Source organism: Cnephaeus nilssonii (assembly GCF_951640355.1).
Source record: "Cnephaeus nilssonii genome assembly, chromosome: 14".
NCBI lineage: Eukaryota > Metazoa > Chordata > Mammalia > Chiroptera > Vespertilionidae > Cnephaeus > Cnephaeus nilssonii.
The window spans coordinates 58,367,165-58,380,514 of NC_137085.1; positions in this window are offsets into that span (position 1 = coordinate 58,367,165).

The window sequence follows — 13,350 nt, forward strand, 5'->3', positions numbered from 1 at the left end:
GCAGGTGGTGGGGCTGGTTGCGGGCAGCCTGGGAAGATGACCCTGATTGTAGGCCAGGCCTAGGGACTGTACCCGCGCATGAAGTTTGTGCACTGGGCCTCTAGTGTACTATAAGACATAGTCATTGTACTCCTAGGTATAACTCAAGAGAATTGAAAATTAAGTCCATACAAACACTTGTACATTACTGTTCACAGCAGTCTTTTTCATAATAGCTCAGAAATGGAAATAACCCAAATGTCCATCAACTAATGAATGGATAAACAAAATGTAAGTCCATAAAATGAGATATCACTCAGCAGTAAAAAGGAATGAAGTACTGATACATGCTATAACATGAATGAGCCTTGAGAACATTATGCTAAGCAAAAGAAGCCTGTCACCAGAGGCCACATATTGTATGATCCCATTTATATGAATTGTCCAGAGAGGCAAATAGAGGGTGGGGCAAAAGTAGGTTTACAATGATTCCTACTTTTGCCCCACCCTGTATGTACAGAAACAAACTAGACTAGTGGTTGCCAAGGACAGGGAGAGGGGGAAATGGGGTATAACTACTACTGGATATGAGGTTTGTTTTTAAGGTGTTGAAAAAGGTACAGAATTAGATATTGGTGAAGTTTACACAATTCTATAATATACTAAATACCACTGCACTGTATACTTTAAAAGGCTAGATTTTATGGTATGTGAATTACATTTCAATTAAGCTGCAGTAAAAGAAAAAAATATTAAGCCGAGATTTCCTTTCACTCCTTGGGACGCTCAAATTTGTGCTTCCATAAGAACTAGCTCTGAGGTGGTAACGGTTCATTACACTTTGCCTCATTCCCCTGCTCCGCCACTTCCCCAGATCAAATTCTGAGGTTGTAAATATATACTTTATTGACAATCCTGAATCAGAATAGGTTAATTAAATATTCTTTTGTTAGTCATCAATAGTATTTTCAAACTTTTGAATAAAATACACACTATTAAGCTGCAGCAATCTATTTCAAAATGTATCTAAATATTTTGTTCTATTTATTACATTGGGATCGGAAAAAACAACAATCAAGGTCACTAGGCCAAGTATATGAATCTAGGGTAATTAAAGGATTGACATGTAATAGTATTTACATAAAATCTTCACCTGTTTCTAAAGATTTTATTTTGATCATTAAAATTCCCTGTTCAATGCTACTTTACTATCATTCCCCTGAAGAAGTTTCTCTTTCAAGAAACAAACATAATATTAAATGGTGAAAAGAAAGTTGTTTCTATTTGAAAGTTCTTCAAGTTCATTTCTAAGATGGAATCTTAAATTTGCCCTCTTCCTCCAAACTCTGTACCCACTAGGAGACTTGGGGGCCAAGTATAATGATGTGGAATTCATTCTTGACATGTTCCTGGAACCTCTATCCCACTATTCAGCAACCTTTATTTCAACAACAGAGAATATAATATCACCATTTTTCTATTGAACAAGTACAATTTGAGTCTGAAATGAATGACTCAAATTCATTTCACATCGTCAGGCATATCTGAAAGGTTGTAACCTAAAAGGTGAACCTATTTATAACGTACACTAGACTCCTAAACTCTGCTTCAGTCTTCTGAGGCCTGTTGGTAAATCCCTTTCTACATTAAAAACTCTAACCACATTCTCCACTTCTCTGACAGACTGTGAAACAGGAGAGAATAAAAATTCTGCTTGGATATCATGTCTTCACTATATATACAACAGCCACACACAATGATGGTCAGTAATGACTGAAATATGGCACTAAATACAATCCCCTCTATGTGAATTGAATTAATTGATTTATTAGATGCAAAATAGCTAGGTGGATTTAAGCTAATTAAGAATTGGATTGCTAATTGCCAACAAGGGGGGATTAAAAAAAATGAGTAAGTTGAATAAGGGATATACTTGTAGCCCACATACAAACAGCAGGTGGCCTCTAGCCAGGAAACAATGATAAGAATGTAGTGGTAATAGTACTAGTAATTATGGCTTCTCAGTAGAAATAAACCAGCCTATTCTCTCTGTGATCCATGAATGTTTCTAGCAGTGTCAGCTCCTCTTCACAGACACCAATAGGAAAACCAGACAAGACATAAAAAAAGAACATACAAAGTTAAGAGGGATCTTCAAAAAAGGCATATGAACTGTGAAATAACTATAAAGTAGGATGGCTTTCTCTACTAAGGGAGTGACATGGAGTAATATAATATTTTATTATATATTTCTGTATTCACCCATTTATCCATCCTATACATTCATCTACCCACCTATCTATCTAACCATTCATTCAAAGTTTGTTGAATATATTATGCATACTTTTAGATCCTATTTCTTTACTTAATACTGTATCTTAAGGATGTCAACATTTTAAATATTCTTTAGAGTAACATGTTAAATATTTATTTAGTATTAATTATGTGCCCCATTTTGTACTAAACTCTTTGCATGCATAAACGCCTTTGATCCTAGCAAAAAGTTATGGATGAAGAAACTGAAGCTTAGACATGTTAAATAATTTGCCCAAGAACACGAATCTGGTAAGTTGTAGAATTGGGATTCAAACACAAGCTATCTCTCTCTAGTGCTTTAGTGCTTAATTATTGCCCTACACTGCTTTTCCATAAGTCTTTCTAATGGCTATATCATATTTCCATGTTTTGATATGCTATAATACATGTCATTATTCCCCTATTTGGATATCTAGGTTGCTTCCTTTTTGGATGTTAAATGACTATTGCAACAGTGAGCATACTTGTATATCAGTTTATTCACTTCTATGATTGTTTCTTTCACATTTGTATATCTCCCTTGGAGAAATGTCTATTTAGATGCTTTGCCAATTTTTAAATTGGATTTTTTATCTTTTTATCAGTGAGTTGTGAAAGTTCCTTATATCTTTTAGTTGCAAGTTCCTTATCAGATATATGGTTTTCAAATATTCCCTCCCATTCTATTGATTGTCTTTTTTACATTCTATTAGCTTTATATTTTTTATTAAATTTATTGTGGTGACATTGGTTAACAGGATCATATAGGTTTCAGGTGTGTATATGGATTGCCATGATAGTGTCTCTTGAAGTACTTCTAAGAGTTGTGGGTCTTACTTTTAGGTCTTTGATCCATTTTGAGTTAATTTCACATCGTCAGGCACATCTGAAAGGTTGTAACCTAAAAGGTGAACTTATTTATACATAGTGTGAAGTAGGGGTCCAACTTCATCTTTTAACAGATATATTAGTACTAGAGGCCCGGTGCATGAAATTCATGCATGGGGGGGGGGGGCTGTCCCTCAGCCCAGCCTGCACCCTCTCCAATCTGGGACCCCTTGAGGGATATCCGACTACCTGTTTAGGCCCGATCCCCCCCAACTGTCATACACTGCAGGCCTGGTCCCCCCCCAACTGCCCTCCCCTGCTGGCCTGGTCCCCCCCAACTTCCCTCCCCTGCTGGCCTGGTCTTCCCCAACTGCCCTCCCCTGCAGTCCTGGTTCCCCCAACTGCCCTCCCCTGCAGGCCTGGGTCCCCCCTGACTGCCCTCCTCTGCCAGCCTGGTCACCCACAACTGCCCACAACTGCCCTCCCCTGCCAGCCATCTTGTGGCAGCCATCTTCTGTCCACATGGGGGCAGCCATCTTTGACCACATGGGGGTGGCCATCTTGTGTCTTGGAGTGAGAGTCAATTTGCATATTACTCCTTCATTAGATAGGATAGGCAGTTGTTCCAGTACCATTTGTTGAAAAGACTCTTCTCTCCATATTGAATGGTTTTGACATACTGTCTAAAAACAGTTGACTACAGATTCATGGACTTATTTCTGGAATCTCCATTTTGTTCAGTTGATCTGTATGTTTATTCTTTTTTAAAAAAATTTCTTTATTGATTAAGGTGTTACATATGTGTCCTTATTGTATGTTTATTCTTACACCAGTTCTACACGGTCTTGATTATGTTTGCTTTGTATAGTCTGTTATAAAAATTAGAAAGTGTGAATTCTTCAACTTGGTTATTTTCCAAATCATTCTTGGAAAATTCTGGGTTCCTTTCATTTCCATATGAATTTCAAGAATAGTTTGCCAATTTACATGAAGTCAGCTGTTATTCTGATAAATATTGTGTTGAATCTTTAGATCAGTTTGGAGAACATTGCCACCTTAACAATAATCAAGTCTTCTAATCCATGAATGTATACTGTTTTTCTATTTATTCATCTTCAGTTTGTTCCAACAATGTTTTAGCATTTTCAGAGTATAAGTTTTGCAATTCTTTGGCTAAATGTATTCCTAAGTATTTTATTCTTTTTGATGCTAGTGTAGATAGAATTGTTTTCTTAATTTGATTTTTGGATTGCTCATTGCAAGTGTACAGAAATATGGTCTATTTTTTGCATATTGACCTTGCAGCCTTTAACTTTTCTGAACCTTTTTGTTAGTTTTAATAGTTTTTTTTGTAGATTTCTTAGGATTCTATATATATATAAAGTCATGTCATCTGTAAATAGAGATAATTTTACTTTTTCCCTTCCAAACTACATGTGTTTTATTTCATTTTCTTGCTCTGCTGCTGTACCTAGAACCTCCAGGACAATGTTAAATAGAAGTGGCAAAATGAACATCCTTGTCTTGTTCCAGATGTTAAGAGGAAACTATCTTTTCTCCATTAAGTATGATATGGTATTTGTGGATTTTTCATAGATACTGTTTTCATGTTGAGTAAGTTTCCTTCTCTTCCTAGTTTGCTTTTTATCATGAAAGTGTGTTGCAATTTGTCAATTTTTTTCCCCTGTATTTAATGAGAGATCATGTGGGTTTTTATTTATTCTAATTATATGGGATATTTCATTAATTGATTTTTGAATGGTAAAACAACCTTAATTTCCTATTTCCTGCAACAAGTCCCACTTGCTTCTGATATATAATTATTTTTATATGTTGCTGAATTTGGTTTGTTAGTATTTTGTTGAGGATTTTTGTGCTTATGGTCATAAGAGGTATTGGTCTTTCATTTTTTTTTTTTTTTTAATGTAATGCCTTTGTTTGGTTTTGGTATCAGAGCCTCATATAATGAGTTGGGAAGTATTCCCTCCTCTTCTAATTTTTGGAAGAGTTTGTAAAGAATTGGTATTACTTCTTTAAATATTCACTTGTAAAGCCATCGGATTACTTCTTTAGATAAGATATCTGGAAGTAGAATAATTGTGTCAATGGTATAAACATATGGGAAATTCTTTATACATATTGCTAAATTGCTTTCCTGGGCAGGGAGTGCCAATTTTTACCTCCACTAGTAGTACACAAGTTAGCACATAGTTTTGCTGTCATTAGGCTCTCACTAAATTTATGTTGAATTGAATTTTATTGATTACTGGCTTTTCTCAACTCTGAAAAAAAAAACATTCACTAGTATATATTCAAAAATTTTTCTCAATACTAGTACTTTTAGAAATAGACTGTGTCCTTTGTTTATAGCAATTAAAATTTTATAGGTTTTCTATATTGATTTCATACCAATCATAACCAAAATGAACTTATATTCTCTAGATCCAGTATATTTTAGAGTTCACTGAGGAATAAGGTATACTGCCTAATACTTTTAGTGGAGAGAAAATTTTCACCTATAGTATAGCTTTCTTCAAGTGCAGGATACACCTATATGATATGCTAAATATGAATTGATCACAAGCTAGCTCAGTTTGTTTTGCTATGATTGCTAACAAAATGTGATAAAATCTATATGGCTTTAATAATTATGAATATTAGTAAAAATACTTGGCAGATTCTTGGGTCATGTTTGGCATATGTAAGAGATTTCATATCTACATCACAGCCCTTCATTGGTATTCTGGATTCATTTTCCTTATGAATGAATTAATGCACCTACTACTATTTATTTATTTTTTACCTTTATCTATATATATATAAAAGCCTAAGTGACCGGCTGACCGGCCGACTGGCCAGTAGCTATGATGTGCACTGACCACCAGGGGGCAGATGCTCAACACAGGAGTGGAAACCACAGGCATGGAAACATGGAACAGACTGATGAATCTCAGAGGGAAGGGGAGGAGGGGAGAGGGCGGGAAGAGATTAACCAAAGATATTATATGCTTACTAGAGGCCCAGTGCACGTGCACCGGTGGGATTCCCTCAGCCTGGCCTGCAGGGATCGGGCCAAAACTGGCTCTCCAACATCTCTGAGGGGATCTGGATTGCGAGAGGGTGTAGGCCAGGCCGAGGGACCCCGCACCGGGCCTCTAGTTGAGATATAATTAATGTATAACATTGTGAAACTTTAAGGTGTACACTGTAATAATTTCATACCTATTTATATTTGATCTTGATTGTGTACTAAGAATTTTCTGAAATATTTTAAATAAATAAAAAATCGGGGCCTTAATTGTGGAATGTAGCAAATCTGAGTTACGTGTCCTGTTCATTAACCATAGAGCTCATTCTCCCCTTGTTGTGCTCTCTTGACCGAGAGAAGCTGCTCCTCTCCCAGAAATGTCCTGGAGCTTGTCACCCTTTGTCCACTTAAGTGCAGGGTCCATTTTAAACTGGCCAGATCCGGGTCAGTGTTTTCCTACTCTGGTCCTTGTGTCATAGAGGACTAGGAAAAACAACTCGTAATAATGTAAGCCATATTCTATGTAGGCTGATCCCAGTGAAGGTTTAGAGAACCAGTTAAATACATTCTTTAATTGCTCTGGTTGTAGAATCTTGTATTACTTAAAATGGCATTCCAGGCACTAGTCATTATAAGTCTTGCTTCATTACATTTGAGTATCCTATTTTCCTTTTCTTTTATTGCCTTTCACTTTGGTGGTTGTTTATAGCCCTGCTGGGCTCACTTGTTTCTTTATTTAAGAGTTCACTGGATTTGTATCTGATCTTATCTCTAGTGTCACCACCTTCCCACCCCTTGCTGGTTGATTTAATATTCACAGTGACATTATCTCCAACTTCCTTGTGAGTGAATTCACATCCAACTTAGAGCAAGATACTGCGTGAGTGATCCACAAAACATGGCTAGTCTAAGTGGCAGAAAAAGTTAAATTCTGGGTTTATATTTTTCTCATGCCTGGTTCCTTACATCTCCCATCCCATTTCCATGTATGTGCATGTATTTTAAAGTCCCCTAGGTTTTATAGAATTTACTAAACATATACAATTTTCTCCCCTAAACTTAATTGTTTTTCAGTTTTAGATACTAAAGATAAAAATATTTCTTTCTTTTTTTTCCAAACGTAACCGTTCCCTCCCACATTCACTGAAGAGTTTACAGGGACATGGGCCTGAACCTTTACATCACATGAAGGTTCTAAGCACATTATAGAAGTTCTTAGAGTGTGTGTATTTCCCATATCTTAGCTAAGTTGTTTCGGTTGGAAGTAAGAGAAACTAACTGCTTAAGTAGTAAAGGGAATTAATTGGGAGGATGTGGGAGAATCTTAAAGAATCCAAAGACAGCTGGCCTGCCCAGGGACTAAATGCAGAACCTGGAGAGCCACCACGCAGTTTTGCAGACATTGCTAGCTCTCTACATTGCTAGCCCTGTTTCTCTCTGCATCTTCAGGTCAGTTGTCTCTCGATTTCAGAGTTCATGATAGAAAAAGCTCACCCCAATGCTCCTGAATTAACTCAATCTCACTCCTATTTCCATATGTGGAAATAACTAGATTGGTCTAGTTTAGATCAATTTCATCTCTGGTCCAGTCATCTGTGACCAGTAGCCCATTGCAGCCCATGGTAAGGATAGTTGGAGTAGTTCTCAATAAAAAGTGTCACAGTAGACACACACTCTTGGAGTTATTTTAGTGTACTGTAGGTGCTAATTCATGAATTCCAGAAAGTAGTAATTTAACAGACAATAATCCATATGTGGTCTCCTTCAGAAATGTGTATAAGATCGAGACTTCATCAGAAATGTGTATAGGATCGAGAGTTCAGTATGGTGGTATTTGTTCTCTTAATTGAATCTCATCTTCTCTGTTCACACTTATCCACATAGCCTCTTGGGCTCGTTCTTTTACTCATTTATATTCCATTTCTAGATATAAGGGAAATCATAAATCATTTTCAAAATCTTCTGATTCATCCATTCCTGGATAGAGATAAAAGTAGAAAGAATAGAACTGCCCTAGTGAGATTCAGTTTCATGCTCTTCAAAGTTGATGTGGGTATTATTTCTCCAGTGAGCATTCTTAATGTTCTCAATAATACCAGCTGTTGTGATTTTCTTACTAACATGGTCTTTAGTGAATTTAACTTTCTGGCTTGTTATAGCACATCTGTGTGACAATGGAAAATTTTCCATAACCATGAAATTGGGTTTGAATTTTGAAATAATATTTCTGAGGATGATGTATCTATTTAGAATCTGCTGATTACAAGATCTATGTCCCCATATAATATGTTGCTAAAACAATTGTTTATATTCACTTATTCATTAACCTTTTATTTACTGTTATTATAAAATAAACATAGCACTGTATGGGTTAAAAAAAAGTGGAAAACTCTTCCATAGGCTGCTTAATTTTTTTTTAAAAAGAGGAGATTTTAATATAATATTTTGGAAGATAAAGGAAATGATATAAATTAGGTTATGAAGTTCAAGATAGAAGACGTTCAAAGAGGAGAGGTTCAATGCTATCAATGAAAGGGTCATGATATCTGAGAAAGTGAACCTATAAGAGTGCTCTTAGAAGAACTAGTTTTTAATTATTTAAACAGATTTATTTTTTGCTATTCACTTTATCTCTATTTTGGCCATTGCTTTTATTTAATAGCCTTATTTAACACTTTTGAAATGCTTATTATTTACTCAACAATTATTTCACAGGAGTAGAGGGAAAAAATAGGTTCAACCCTGTTATACTCCTGAGGCAAGAGTACAAGTGAAGACCCACATGTCATAAGTCTAAATATTTTATTTAAAATTATAAATTAAACTTTAAAAGCTTTAAGTTAACATTTTTATTTGTTTAAAATGTATTATACAGGTAAAGTTTAACATTTATTTAAAGCATTATAATTTTTATAAAATATAAAGCTATTCTAAATTTAGCTTTCAGTGTCCATTTCATTGACAATGTAGTCAGTATCACACTTTATGCACATCATGTCTAGGCTTATTAGTATACAAATACAAGAGTAATAGAAATACAAGACTTTATTTAGCTGCCATGTGCAACTGTTGTAAATACTGTGTACTACATTTGTGGTTTTCTTCAGCCAGAACTCTCCGGTACTGTGAAATTTAATTAAAAGGGAAGCCAATGTCAGATGCTTGGCTAATGGGAAAGTACACTTCCTTATGCAACAATCTATTAAAGTCATGCTCCCTTGGAAGGGTTTGACAATTCAATTATTTTGCCTTTTTTCTTAAGCATGTTCACCTCTCAAATCTATGTCCTGGAGCAGAGTCCCTCCCTGAAGTTGGCAATGGCACAATCCTCAAATCTTCACGGTGTTTGGATACAGTCACCTTTTATTTCATAAAGACTTAAAGAAAACCATGTGGAGAAGCATAGGTCTGAGTGGTGTTGGTCAAGGGGGAGAGGGTACGGTTTTAGGCTAGGCAGGGTAGCCTGGACATTTCTCACAAGAACATAAACTCAATAAGGGTTCCAATTTCTCTATGTGTCCCAAGCCTAGAATACTGTCAGACACTAGTAGCTATCCAAGGAACACTTGTTGAATGAATGACTAGTGCACAGGTAGTGAATGATTCTTGATAATTACAAACCCTCACTGAAAGCTCAGGGGTAGCCATACCTCTGGTCATATCTTTTGATGCCATGAGTCTTACTTCACTTTTTAAAGTAATAGTTGTTTGTTTGTTTGTTTGTTTTAATATATATATATATATATATATATATATATATATATATATATATAATTGATTTTAGAGAGGAAGGGAGAGGGAGAGAGAGATAGAAACATCAATGATGAGAATCATTGATTGGCTGCCTCCTGCACGCCCCCTACTAGGGATCGAGCCTGCAACCCAGGCATGTGCCCTTGACTGGAATCAAACTCAGGACCCTTTAGTCCACAGGCTGACACTCTATCCTCTGAGACAAACCAGCTCGGGCTAAAGTAATAGTTGTTAAATGACTCTCCTCCTAAAAATTCTTTTGATCATATTAAAACGACAAAAATGAATAGTGTGTGCAACCTAGCTCGTTTCTTGAATGTGAAACTTTCTCGCCAGACTTAGACCTTCCCAGGCATCACATAGCATGGAAACCATAATCTACGCGTTACTTTGACTGCGGCTGACATAGTTAGTGATGCTGGTAGCGTGCTGCCGGAGCCTCAGAAGGGCCCATCTGAAAGGTGCCACGAAAGTGCACCGTGCTCTGCATGTGTAAGTGAGGAGCTGCTGAGTTGTTTCCCTGCAGGGACCGCTGTATTGTTTTTGTCTGTTTTAATAGGCCTGAATAAAATATTCCTCTCTTTTATTTGATCTGCATCCCCTAGTGGGATTTCTCCCTGCTTTCTTTTACCTCGTGACAGTTTCCTACTTAGACATTTACTTCTTTCGACAGGGCCTCTTGATCTTCAATGGCAGTGACTGTTTCTCTATCTACTGTTGTTCAATCCTAGTGTTCTCTCACTTATGGGATCATTTGCAAAAAAAAAGGATTGAGTTTGGGGAGTCTGGGATGGATGAAATAAATTCCATGAAATAGCAAACAACAACAAAATCAAGCACAAGTCTGATTAAGCAGCTAAATGAATCTGGATTGATTTTTTTTTTTTCAAATGCTCCTAGCTGTGATCATAAGCATCCAGGATTAACTCTAGTTTGACCACACCCAGTCTTCACCAGGTGGAAGTTTTAACAAATATACAACCATATTAGAATGACCTTCTGGCTAGACAGTTTTCTCCTAGGAGACCTATTCAGCTGATGTATTTAAACATGATTAGATCTAGGAGGCAGAAGATGTGAATTTTAGCACCAGCTCTGCTACTATATGACTATGTGGTCTTTGTCAAAATATGTAGTTCTTTTGCCCCAAAACATAAACAGGTTAGACTAAGTCCCTCCAAAGCATTCTTGGCATGATACATATGCTGTACCTTGTTTTTCTAGCAGCTTGACTTCTGCTTTGCATCACCTTATATATTTGAAAAGATTTATGGTCCTTCTTTATTTGAAGTTTGAGGTGACTCACTGAAGAATGAGCCTTTACAACAGCTCTTGTGACTTTATCATTGGAACCTGGCTGAGAAATGGGTACAGATGAAATAGCATTGTAAAATCCTCTATTTTCTGCATATTTATGAAACATACTGCACTTTGCACCCACGTAGGTCTCTTCCTGGAAAGACAAAGCCAGAAAGCCCTAAATAAAACTGTCCAGTCAGTGAAACTGTCCTTGAGATGACCCAATTCTGTTACCTTCTCTTTCACAGACCTTCTCCTCCATTGTCCAGGGCCTTCAAGCCACTTTCCCTTGTAGACAGCTGTCCCTACCCCACCACCAAGGCCTAAAATCCTCAAACTAGGCTGTGTCTCAAGATCCCCCATATATGTTTAATGACAAAAAGTAAGAATGTTCAAAATTCATCCTGCCACTCTATATGGTTTTGGCAGCTCCTGGCATGTGACCAGGCCTAGCCAGTCAGAGCACCCAGACCCTGCCAGACAAAATGATTGTTTTAGGGATGAGTATGTGTGTTCCATTTTTTAGCTCTTGGGCAGTGTCTGCCTCTTTCTCTGTTCCTATGTCTCTACCTGTATCTAATCGGGTAAGACAGGGAGTCTGCTCTATGGATCTGGCCAATGAGAGGTTAGGAACCATAAGTCTCATTTAGGTTCTGAAGTTTAAAAATGGGATTACCGGTAAATGTATTGCAATAAATATGAGGGTAAAGAAATACTGAATATTTTTAGAAACTATTAAAATTAATATTGGTTTCTTTGGTGGATAGCTCTTTCAGTTAGAATTGAAAAAAATGAGAGGAGGGAGTTATAGGTTTCAGGCCCAAAAATTTAACAATGCCCATCCTCAAAATCCTTGGTTGTTTCCATTACTTATAGAATAAATTCTAAACTTGTTTGTATATCATTAAGTATCATCACAACCTGCTTCTCTGGTTATATTTCCAACTCATCCCCCTGTGTGCAATCTACCTTATAGCTACAGTGGAGTGTTTTTCATTCCTCATCATGCCAAATATTTCTGTATTTCTCATTGTCTTTCCTATCCCTGGATTTGTTTTTTTACCATCCCATCTTTTCCCATGCTTCAAAGACGAGATTTAAATGTCACCTTCTTCAGAAGTCTTCCCCAAGTCTTAACGATAAGAATTAATTATACAGTCAACTAATATCTGACAAGGAGCCAAGAATATTCCATAGGGGGAAATTCTCTTCAATAAATGGTGGTGGGAAAATTGGATAGTCACATGCAAAAAAGTAAAACTAGACTCCTATCTCACAATATAAAATTTAACTTGAAGTAGAAGAAATACTTGAATGTAAGACCTGAAATGATAAAGCTCAGACATGAAAGCATAGGGGAAAATCTTCTTGACATTGGTCTTAGCAGTGACTTTGGATCCCAACTTCCTTCTTCAAAGTTTGAGACATATATTTTGCCTTGTTTTATATTTAGATACATCTCTCAAGCCAAGATGGATATAAGGCCTTTGAAGGAAAGAAGTATATCTAATTCATATTTTTACTACCTAATTTCTACTTGATAAGTGCTTGCAAAATGAATAAATAAAGAACAATTTCCAGGACCAGACATCAAAATCTTTGATTGTTGACCAGGTAATCCTGGAACTAAAGAAAACGGAGCCGTTCATGCAAACATAGTCACTCTTAGGCCTTGCCTCTTTTCTTCAAGGAAAAGACTAATTTTGATCCCACTTGTCTTCTATGTTCTTTCCAACAATACTCTCTAGGTATACTCATCCAAGTTGGCAAGATAAGTACTTAAAAAATCACCTAGTGGAGTGATCGAATTCCACCTTTATTCCTGGACTTCCTTGCAGCTTCTGGCTCAGTTTACTACTGCATCATCTTTGTGTTCCTGTCTTCCAGAACTCCTGCGTGGGCTTCTGTAGCTTGACTCCTGTGCGCAGCCTGGTCTTCTGGTGGACGACTTGGTTCCAGCCATCACTTCCTCACCTGAAAGTTTATTCTCTTCCGCTTTGTAACACATGGTCACGTGTAAGAGAAGTTCTTTCTCCAGGCCCCACAGTGGTCCTAAGGGATCAACTCAGGTTCTGCTTAGCCCTTGTCTGACTCCCCCCGAGAAGAGAAAAAGGATCCCTCAGAACCTTAAATCCCATTGTGAGGACCCAGCCTCATCTCTCTGAGAA